This window comes from Pseudonaja textilis, chromosome 2 (assembly GCF_049901715.1).
Source record: "Pseudonaja textilis isolate UNSWEBS1 chromosome 2, rPseTex1.2, whole genome shotgun sequence".
NCBI classification, from domain to species: domain Eukaryota; kingdom Metazoa; phylum Chordata; class Lepidosauria; order Squamata; family Elapidae; genus Pseudonaja; species Pseudonaja textilis.
Window position 1 is genome coordinate 249,012,721 of NC_141991.1, and position 10,271 is coordinate 249,022,991.

The following is a 10,271-nucleotide window of genomic DNA, read 5'->3' on the forward strand; positions in this document are numbered from 1 at the left end:
ATAGGAGGAGAAAGGAATATTAGGTATATCCGCTGCCTTGCGTTATTGAAAAAAATAAAGATGGGATATTAATAAATAAATAAAGAATAATACTAATGGTCCTCTCTATTTCCCTGTGTTAGACGCAGCCCCTGGCTGACCCTCCTTAAAATATTGCAGGTAGAACATGTTCTAGCTGTTGCTCTCTCTGTTTTTGCGTCGCTGTAGATTTAAGCCAGACCTTCCACTTTTTGCTGTCCTGCCTGATTTATTGTGTTTAGATGCAAAACTTTCTGTGGAATTCAGAGTCTGGAACATCATTCAAATTTAAAAAAAAAAAAAAAACATGTATTCAAAACTATGTTTATTCTTATACCCGTATCTTGTAAGCGATTGACAAGTCAAATAATAAAAAAAATAAAAATAAAATCATTCTAACGCAGGGCATGAGGTGCTGGCTTTCTGACTTTCCCTCTCGGTGTCTTCCAGCTTCCTCCAATGTTTCCTAGAAATCAGCCTCCTCTCCTCCTAATTTAATTCCCCTCCTCCCTTACTTACTGTGGAGAGAGGTGGATTTTAAACCAAAGGCATCAGAATTCTTCCCAATTTCTGAAACCGGGTGGCCGCATTTTATTTCAGTTGGGTTAAATTATTGGTGCTCTGTGTTCTCAAACTTATTTTGTGCAGCAAAGTTGCTGTCTGTACAACTGCACTTTTTTTATCGGAACAATTATTACTGCAAATGCTCTGCTTTCAGTCAGGTCTTCATCTCATTTCTGGATTCCTGACCCTGAGATCTATCTATCTTCCTTCCTTCCTTCCTTCCTTCTTCCTTCCTTCCTTCCCTTCCTTCCTTCCTTCCTTCCTTCCTTCCCTTCCTTCCTTCCTTCCTTCCTCCTTCCTTCCTTCTTCCTTCCTTCCTTCCTTCTTTTCTTCTCCTTCCTCTCTTCTTCTTTCTCTTCTTTCTTTCACTTTCTTTTCTTCTCTTCCGCTTTCTTTCCTTCCTCCCCCTCCTTTTCTTCTCTTCTTCTAGGGTGGGGCTTCGCTAGTAGCATCCCAAGGTCCAGCCCATGGATTTCCACTGCTCTCCTCTCCTCTGCCTTCTGAGCAGCTATACATTAGGCACTGGACCCAGATGTTTCTCCTCTTCCTCCTCAGCCACCTCCAGACCTGGGGACTGTTGACTCTCCATCTGAGGGCTGATGGATGATCCAGGCTCTGCCCCTCTCTCTTTCTCTGCCAGCTCCATTCTCTCTTCCCTCTTGAAGCTCTCAGATTGCTTTGATGCTAACCTTGACTCCCATGCCTCCTCCTCCTCCTCCTCCTCCTCCTCCTCCTCCTCCTCCTCTCCTCCTCCTCCTCCTCTGATTCAGCTGTTGGAGGGGCCAGTGGTCGACAGGCCACAACACTTGTCTTTTTTTGCTCTTTTAATCTTTTGGAGGAATTTGTTCAGAGACTAAAGTTCACAATTGCTGGCCTAACCCAACTCTCCCATAACTGGACCAACAGTCCCATTTAAGGGCAGAGGGGGGCATTTTCGGCTATCCTCTCTCTTTTCTCCCAAGACTTCAACCCAGAAATAGTGACTTGACCCAATCATGCCACTCCTGATCATGTCTCCTGCAGTTCTCAAGTCTCCTGGCTGAAAAATATGATTTAAGACCAAGGAGCTTATAGTGGACTATAGAAGGAGCAGATCAGATATCCAGCCTTTTGCTTATCAACAGAGACCGAGTGGAGCAAGAGGCCAGTTTTAAGTTTCTGGGTGTTACCCTAAAAGAGGACATGACCTGGGGTGCTCACATTGCAGCAATGATGAAAAGAGCCCAGCAGAGATTATACTACCTGAGACTTCTCAGGAAACAACAACTGAATGAAAAACTGCTGGTGACCTTCTACCGCTGCACCATACAGAACATTTTAACACACTGCACCTCTGTGTGGTTTGCCAATTGCACAGGGGCAGATAGGAAAGCACTTCAGAGGGTTAATGTCATTGCCCAGAGGATCATGGGTTGCCCTCTCCCCTCTGTGGAAGAGCTTTATAGTTCCCGCTGCCTTAAGAAAGTTCAAAACATTCTCAAAGATCCATCTCATCCTGCGCACCCCCCTTTTTTTTTGAACTGTTACCATCTGGCAGATGGTACAGGACAATAAAAACAAGGACAAATAGGCTGAAAAACAGCTTCTATCCCAGGGCAGTAGCTCTGTTGAATTCTACTGTATGGTGCAATATTAATGCAATATCACATTTAATTCAATGTGTGGAGTGTGAAGGATGTGTGTTTGTGTTTATTTTCATAGTCATGATGTTCACTGAGGATGCTGTTTGATTTCGTTGTATGAGGTGCAATGACAATTGCACCTCATACTGTTCCCTTCATCTCCCAAACACTTAATGTACCACAAGTAATCCTTGACTTATGACCACAACTGAGCCCAAAGTTAATGTTGCCAAGTGAAACATTTGTTAAGTGAGTTTTGCCCCATTTGATGACCTTTCTGGCCACCGTTGTGAAGTGAATCGCTGCAGTCGTTAAGTTAGTCACGTAGTTATTAAGTGAATCTGGTTTTCCCGATTGACTTTGTTTGTCAGAAGGTCGCAAAAGGAGAATCACGGGACGCTGCAACCGTCGTAAATATGAACCAAAGCATCTCATCATGTGACAATCAGATGTTTCACTGGATGTAAGTGTGAAAAACTTGGAACTGTCACTAAATGAACTCTTGCAAGTCAGATAAAAAAAACCAACTGGAAAAATGGAGGAACGGATCTTGAAATCTGCTGGTGATTTCCTTGGACCTGGAAGCATGTTCCATGTGTGTTGTGCATTACAAACAAGTAGAGCTTTTATCACAATATTACAGTCACCATCTGTACAAGACCACACCCTACAGGCATCTCTGCTCCCTTCCTTCTCTTCCAGGCTGATATTTAAATCAACCTCTGAGTAGTTATGCGAAAGAATGCAGAATAGAAGAGAATCGAATCAAGAATAAATAGATTAGAATCAAATCGAATTGAATAGAAGTTGGAAGGGACCTTGTAGGTCATCTAGTCCAACCCACCGCTCAAGCAGGAGACCCTACGCCATTTCTAACAGATGGCTGACCAGTCTCTTTTTGAAAGCTTCCAGTGATGAAGCTCCCACAACTTCTGAAAGCAATTTCTGTTCCATGGATTGATCGTTTTTCACTGTCAGAAAATGTCTCCTTATTTCCAGGTTGAATCTCTCCTTGACCAGTTTCCATCCATTATTCCTCATCTGGCCTTTGGTTGCCTTTGAAAATAGCTTCCTCTCTGGTGGTTCCTCAGATATTGGAAGACTGCTATCTTTTCTCCCCTGATCCTTCTCTTCTCTTCTCTTCACTAGACTAGCCATGCCCAGTTCCTGCAACCGTTCTTTCTACTGGTGAGAATGCAGTATTGCAGGCTAACTCACTGCTCACTCACTCACTCACTCACTCACTCACTCACTCACTCACTCACTCACTCACTCTATCTATCTATCTATCTATCTATCTATCTATCTATCTATCTATCTATCTATCTATCTATCTATCTCATTATCATCTATCCATCATCTATCTGTCTGTCTATACATATCATCTGTCTACTATCTAGTGGTGGTGAGCCATGTTGACACAGTAGTTAGAATGCAGTATTGCAGGCTAACTCTGCCCACTGCCAGAAGTTCGATCCATACTGACTCAAGATTGACTCAGCCTTCCATCCTTCCGAGGTCAGTAAAATGAACACCCAGATTGTTGGGGGCAATAGGCTGACTCTGTAAACCACTTAGGGCTGTAAAGAAGTGTGAAGCAGGATATAAGTCTAAGTGCTATTGCTATTGCTAAGTAGCCTAAGGGAGGTCCTTTGTAACTTTGACCAGGTGCTAAGAGATCAGCCTTAAATCTAGGACTACCTTTAACTGGACACCCAACTGTTTTTCCTTTTTTTCTCCACCTGGTCTATCTGATGCAGCTTCCCACAACTTTATGCAACTAAGAGCATTAGGCATTGACTCACCTGTCAATGAATACTTCAGTTTCAACCATAACAACACAAGAGCACACAATAGATACAAACTCAAGGTTAACCGCACCAAACTTGATTGCAGGAAATACGACTTCAGCCACAGAGTGGTCAATGTCTGGAATACTCTACCTGACTCTGTGGTTTCTTCCCCAAACCCCAAAAACTTTAACCTTAGACTGTCTACTATTGACCTCACCCCTTTCCTAAGAGGTCTGTAGGGGGCGTGCATAAGCGCACCAACGTGCCTACCTTCCCTGTCCTATTGTTTCTTTTATTTTTCTTATATGTACCCATTCCATGTATTCATAACTATGTATATACTTATACCTATTATCTTGTAAGCGATTGACAAATCAAGTAAATAAATAAATACATAAACTCTTCCATGCCCCTGAAGGCCAGACAAGACACAATGGCTGGAAACTGACCAAGGATACTTTCAGCCTGGAAATAAGGAGAAACTTTCTGACAGGGAGAACAATCAACCCATGGAACAGAATTTGCCTTTGGAACTTCATTGCTGGAAGCTTTCAAGAAGAGATTAGATTGCCATCTGTCAGAAATGGTGTAGGGTCTCCTGCTTGGGTGGGGTGGGGGGTTGGACTGAATGACCTAACGAGGTCCCTTCCAATTCTATTAATCTGTTAACCACAAATTCTCCTATAGGCACTTCTTGAAGAAAAGACAGACATTTCTTGGACACTCTCTTCGCTTTGCTCGCCTACCAATTATTGGAAGAGAAGTTGGTGCACACTCATCCCTTTCCATAGAGTTCTCCTTTGCCTGTCGCATTTTCTCCTGCAAATCTCTATGGTTCTGTTTGCACAACGAATTCATAAACTCTGTTAGAAACGCAACAGTTACACAAGACGATAAACTGGTAACGTTTAGTTAGCATTAACCTCAGGGTTTTTGGGTGGCTTAATGCATTACGCAAACTCAGTCCATCCGTTAATTTACGATCCAATATACTACAGTATGTCAATCCAGGAAATGGATTCATTTAGTAACAAGATTAAGCATGTCGCAATCCCACAGATCTTTTCTCTTTGCCAAATAACTGATTTAACAGCTGGAATGTTGATAGGGACAGTACAGACCGAACTGTGAAACCTCCACGGTGAGATGGGTGGTGTAGGAATTTAATAAGTAAATATATAAATATACTCAGATGGAACTCCTGGCCACAAGACATAGACCAACAGTTCTTGGCTGATACATGCTTTTAAAAAAAGCTGATGGGCAAGATTTAGGAAGGAAGGAACACCTTTCTTTATTATTTTTCATTTTCTTTATTATTATTTCCTTTATTTCTTTATTCTTTCTTTATCCTTTTCCTTACTATTAACAATTGGCACTATGGACAGTTACTATACTGGCACGATATGCAGGCACTATATCCACTTACAACCCAAATTTCCATGTAAAGCATGGAAGTTAAGTGCCTTGTGTGCCATTTAATGACTTTTTTTTGGCCACAGTTGTTAAGTGAATCATTCTCGCTGTTCAGTGAAATGGGCAGTCGTTAAGCAAATCTGGCTTCCTCTATCCAGTTGGCTTGTTGGAAGCCAGTTGGGAAGGTTGCAATTGTTGTGAATGCAGACCAATTGTCAAACACCCGAATTTTGATCATGTGGCCATGGGGTCGTAAGAGGGAAAACTGGTCATATGTCTCTTTGTTCAGTGCTGTTGTAGCTTCAAACGGACACTAAACAAATAGATGTAAGTCAAGGACTACCTGTAGAACTTTATGCTTGGAACATAAGTTGCCTTCAGAAGTTGTGGGAGCTTCATCACTGGAAGCTTTCAAGAAGAGACTGGACTGGCGTCTGTCAGAAACAGTGTAGGGTCTCCTGCTTGGGGTGGGGGTTGGACTAGATGACCTACAAGGCCCTTCCAGAGGTGGTATTCAGCAGGTTCTGACCAGTTCTGGAGAACTGAAAGTGGAAATTTTGGGTAGTTTGGAGAACTGGCAAATCCGCCTCTGACTGGCCCTGTCCCATTTATTCTCTGCCTCCCATGTCCCAGCTGATTGGCTGGTTCTCCTTTGGTTGCCCTGCACAGGAGAATGGAGCTGGAAATCAGGTTAGTGGAATGGGGTGAGAATGGGATTTTGCAGTAACCTTTCCCTGCCACATCCACTAAGCCATGCCCACCAAGCCATGCCACACCCAGCAAGCCACACCCACAGAACCAGTAGTAAAAAAATTTTTAATCCCACCACTGGACTGCCATTTGTCAGAAATGGTGTAGGGTCTCCCGCTTGGGTGGAGGGTTGGACTAGATGACCTATAAGGTCCCTTCCAACTCTGATTATCTTTTATTGGAAGCGTTAACAAACTGAACATTGAGCTTCATACTCCATTTCTAAATCTGCTTTTTTATTTTATGTATAAGAATTCTAAGAGTCAATTACTTCAAGAAATTCCCAATTTTCTATCCCCACAGCGCCCCCAAAGTCTTATCAAAATGTTATGTTTTAGAAATGTCACACCCTTTTCTGAATCTTCAGACAATGTGGTTTTGTTTTATATGTACACTAATCCCTTCCAACTCTGTTAATCTGTATCTGTATCCATTGTTGATACCTCCTACTAGGTAACCTAATATATCAGTATTTTTCAACCTGACAGCATAGCTGGCTGGGGAATTCTGGGAGTTGAAGTCCACCCATCTTAAAGTCGGCAAGGTTGAAAAAACCTTCTCTAAAGTCATTACTTGCACCACCACCCACTTTGTGTTGGTCTGTCCTTAAAGAAAATTGCACCCCTTATCTGATTCCACTTCAGAAAATTGGACGGTACAATTTGATTTCCCTTACAAAGTGTTTGAAATTAATGAAGAGGCTGAATTCTGCACGGTTGTCATGGGCAGGCTCCTTTGCGTTTATCTGCGCCCATTTACGTCTCAGAAATGCTAATTTCTGACAAGCAGCTCTTTATTAGACTGTCCATTATTCCTTTTGTGCCCTCAGAGCATCTCTACAGCAAGGCAACCCTTACAAGACACAGTGGGAGCAGATTTTCACCCTGTTGAACACGTACTTAAGTTAAAACCTCGGTATGCTTTCAAAAGCACTCCAAATACAACAGAAATCATGAGAAATAATTTCACATTAGCCTGGATCCTTCACTTACAATATATCCCTGATTTTAACCCAAAGAGGGTTTTCATTAGACCTGTTGAGAGGGTGCTTTGTCCTTTCTTTATAAGCTCACAATTCTTTCAATTTCGAAGGACACAAATTTTAAAAAGCCACAAACACTTCAATTTTCGGCAGCGTCTCTGACAGTCAAGCTGTTTTCCTGCCTCTTATCGCTTCCTACCAGTTGCTTGTTCTTGTCCCAAGAACGAGGAGGGTGGGTAAAAAAATTAAGACTGGCACCTAGCAGTCCCACCAAATCCAACCACCGAAGTGGAAAAACCCCACAAAAATGCCAAACCACGATGAAGTTCCGGTTCCAGATTTTGGGGACCAAACGCCTTTCCCAAATTCCATTTTGTTTTTTCTGATTTAAAAAAAAAAACATATTATTTTTTTGCATTTTTCTAATAAGGAGAGGGAGGAGTTTGAAAAAAACCGTTAGCTCAATGCAATTGGGATTTCAAGGGGAGCTACAGAATTTAAACCTCAAGCTGCATTCAAGTAAGAGTGAACATCTCCTTACCTTCTGTAGTATCTGGTTAGGAAACTTTTGATGTCTCTGCCAAGTTTATTGCCTAAGGAGGGCGGTGCAGGGACAGTGATAGCAAAAGAGCACTGTTTCACTTTATATACTCTGAGTCTGCAAAAATCTCTGAGTCTGGAAGTCCTCCTCCTCCTCCTCCTCCTCCTCCTCCTCCTCCTCCTCCTCCTCCTCCTCCTCCTCCTCCCATGTACTGAGGAAAGTTTGCCTGTTGTGGGCTTTTTAACCAAGCTTTTCCTACAAAAACCCTACTCACCTCTTCCTCCCCCTCTTCTGCACTTATTTTTTTCCTGCAAAAACACCAACACACGGCTAAGGCAGCATGTAATAATACACACAGGGTCTGGCCACTCTCCAACTGCTTGCAAATCTATTCGTTGAAAGTTCCAGGACTCAAAATTGATTAACTGGGGGTCAGATCAAGCTGTAGAAAAAGAAATGCCCGAAAGGAGATTGTGCTGATTAGCAATGCCCTTGGCCCAGAAGGACGAGAGATAATGAGAAGGAGAGAGTAGACGGTTCGGGAAAACCTCAGACAAACTCTTTTTTGTGGAAGTTCAAGAAAGATATAAATTGCAATGTAAGACTTATATACTGCTTCACCAGTGCTTTACAGCCCTCTCTAAGTGGTTTAAAGAACCAGCGTATGACCCCTAACAATCTGGGATTGTCATTTTACTGACATTGGAAGGATGGGAGGCTGAGTCAACCTTGAGCTGGTCAGGACTGAACTCCTGGCTGTGGGCAGAGTTTGTAACACAGTTTCTAACCACTATGCCACCAGGGATCACCACCACGAGAAGATAGACAGATATGTGTAGAGAGATAGACAGACAGAGAGAGAGAGAGATGGACATGATAGATGAGAATGATAGATAAATAGATAAGATAGATGGATAGATGGATAGGTGGATAGATGGATAGATGGATAGATGGATGTGTGATAGATGATAGATAAATAGATAGATCATAGATAGATGATAAAGATATAGTAATAGCAACTTGGACTGATATACCACTTTATATACCGTCTGGTGATAGCTGAACTGGGACTGGGAGAGAGGAAGGCTTGAAGGAACTTCCATCCATCTTTGCTAGTATTTCATGTAGGCTAAAGGGCAGAGAGAAGGAAGTCAAGGACAGACTCTCCACCCTGAGTTTATGATTCTGTAAACTCTGGATCAAACGCTCCTAATGGTGTTATCGTCAGGATTCTGGCACTTAGCTCCATCTAAATCATAAGTCTCAAGCCAAACTTCCAAAACTTAAAACGGATTTATTGGGAGTTAAACTGTCTAGCACTGCCTGGGTGTAGCCGACTTTTAGACACATAATTCATTGTCACCCTTGACACTGTTTTTTCCTCATCCTTTGGTGTATCATAATTCATATTCTCCAATGGGACACCTCCCTAGCCAAGAGTCATCAATCACGTTCTCCAGTTAGATATTTGCACGGCAGAAACTTCAGTCACCTAGTTACTATCTTTGAAAACATTTATGGAATGCGCTTTTGGTTTCCAAGCTGCTGTATTGATCCCCGCTCCCTTTCTGTTGGAAACTCTAAAAAGACCATAGAAATATTTTACGAGTTGACATTTATTTCATTTTAGGACCAGGTTGGGAAAAAAAAATAGCTCAACTATCCAGCTCAGGACTGAAGAAGCTTTTTGGATGAGAAGCGAAATGTCTTCAAAGAAAAATCAGAAACTCCAGTTGTCTCTTGAAAAAGGACCTTCGAGACAACTATGACCTGGATGACCGCGTATCTCCATAAAGGTTCTCCCCAGATTTTCTATCTTGTCTTTGTCCAGATACGTGATGAAAAAGTTTGCCTCTTAGGGATCGCATTTTTGCATTCTGACCATCAGACATTTGTTACGAGCAAGTGGAACATTTGAACATCTTCATGGACATCCTTGGCCTATTTTATCTCTCTGTTTATCCGAGCCTCAGAACTGCGAGTTCTTTTTCTAAGGTTAAGTTGTCCTATCGGGCATTTTTCCTGCTTGGAAACCTTGAAACAGCAATTTCGCTAGAATTGGAGGAAAGCACAGAAAAATGTCAGCGCTGTCCCTGAACGTGACCCTGAGTAGATAGGAATATGTGAGACAAAAGGGCTGGGATACGTTGATAAATGCGCATTCGTGTATCGTGTTAAACGTGTATGGTTCATTAGAGTTGGTTTATTTCTCCAGGGAGAATGTGTCTTTGTTTCATCTCCCTCACAATAACCCCGTGAGATTTTTTAAGCTGAGAGAGGTCACTCACAATCAGTAGGCCAGGTCAAGAAAACTCCAGAAATCTTAAAAGTGTGCTATTGATAGAAGCCAGTGATTCTGAACCTTGGCGACTTTAAGATGAGAGGACTTCCATTCCCAGAATTCCCCAGGGGAAGTCTCCTTGAATCATTGAAACTTGCATTCAAATAAATATATATGAGGGGTTAGAGCAGAGATGTCAAACTCAAGGCCCACAGATCGGATGCGGCCCATGGGGTGCTAAGATCTGGTCCACGGGATCACCCTAGAACCGTGATGGCGAACCTATGGCATGCAGAACCATTTG

General features: G+C 42.4%; 1 protein-coding gene across 2 annotated transcripts in view; it reads right to left on the reverse strand.

Moving 5' to 3' along the window:
- The window catches only part of LOC113444955 (urea transporter 2-like), a 44,703-nt gene extending 36,804 nt beyond the window's left edge, over nt 1–7,899 (reverse strand). Inside the window, exon 1 of one of the 2 annotated variants that reach the window (XM_087927552.1) lies at nt 7,687–7,899. The gene's annotated coding sequence lies outside the window, so the exon portion shown is untranslated. The remainder of the gene's footprint in view (nt 1–7,686) is intronic. The other variant, XM_087927551.1, reaches the window with a different exon arrangement.
- Between the last annotated feature and the right edge of the window lie 2,372 nt (nt 7,900–10,271).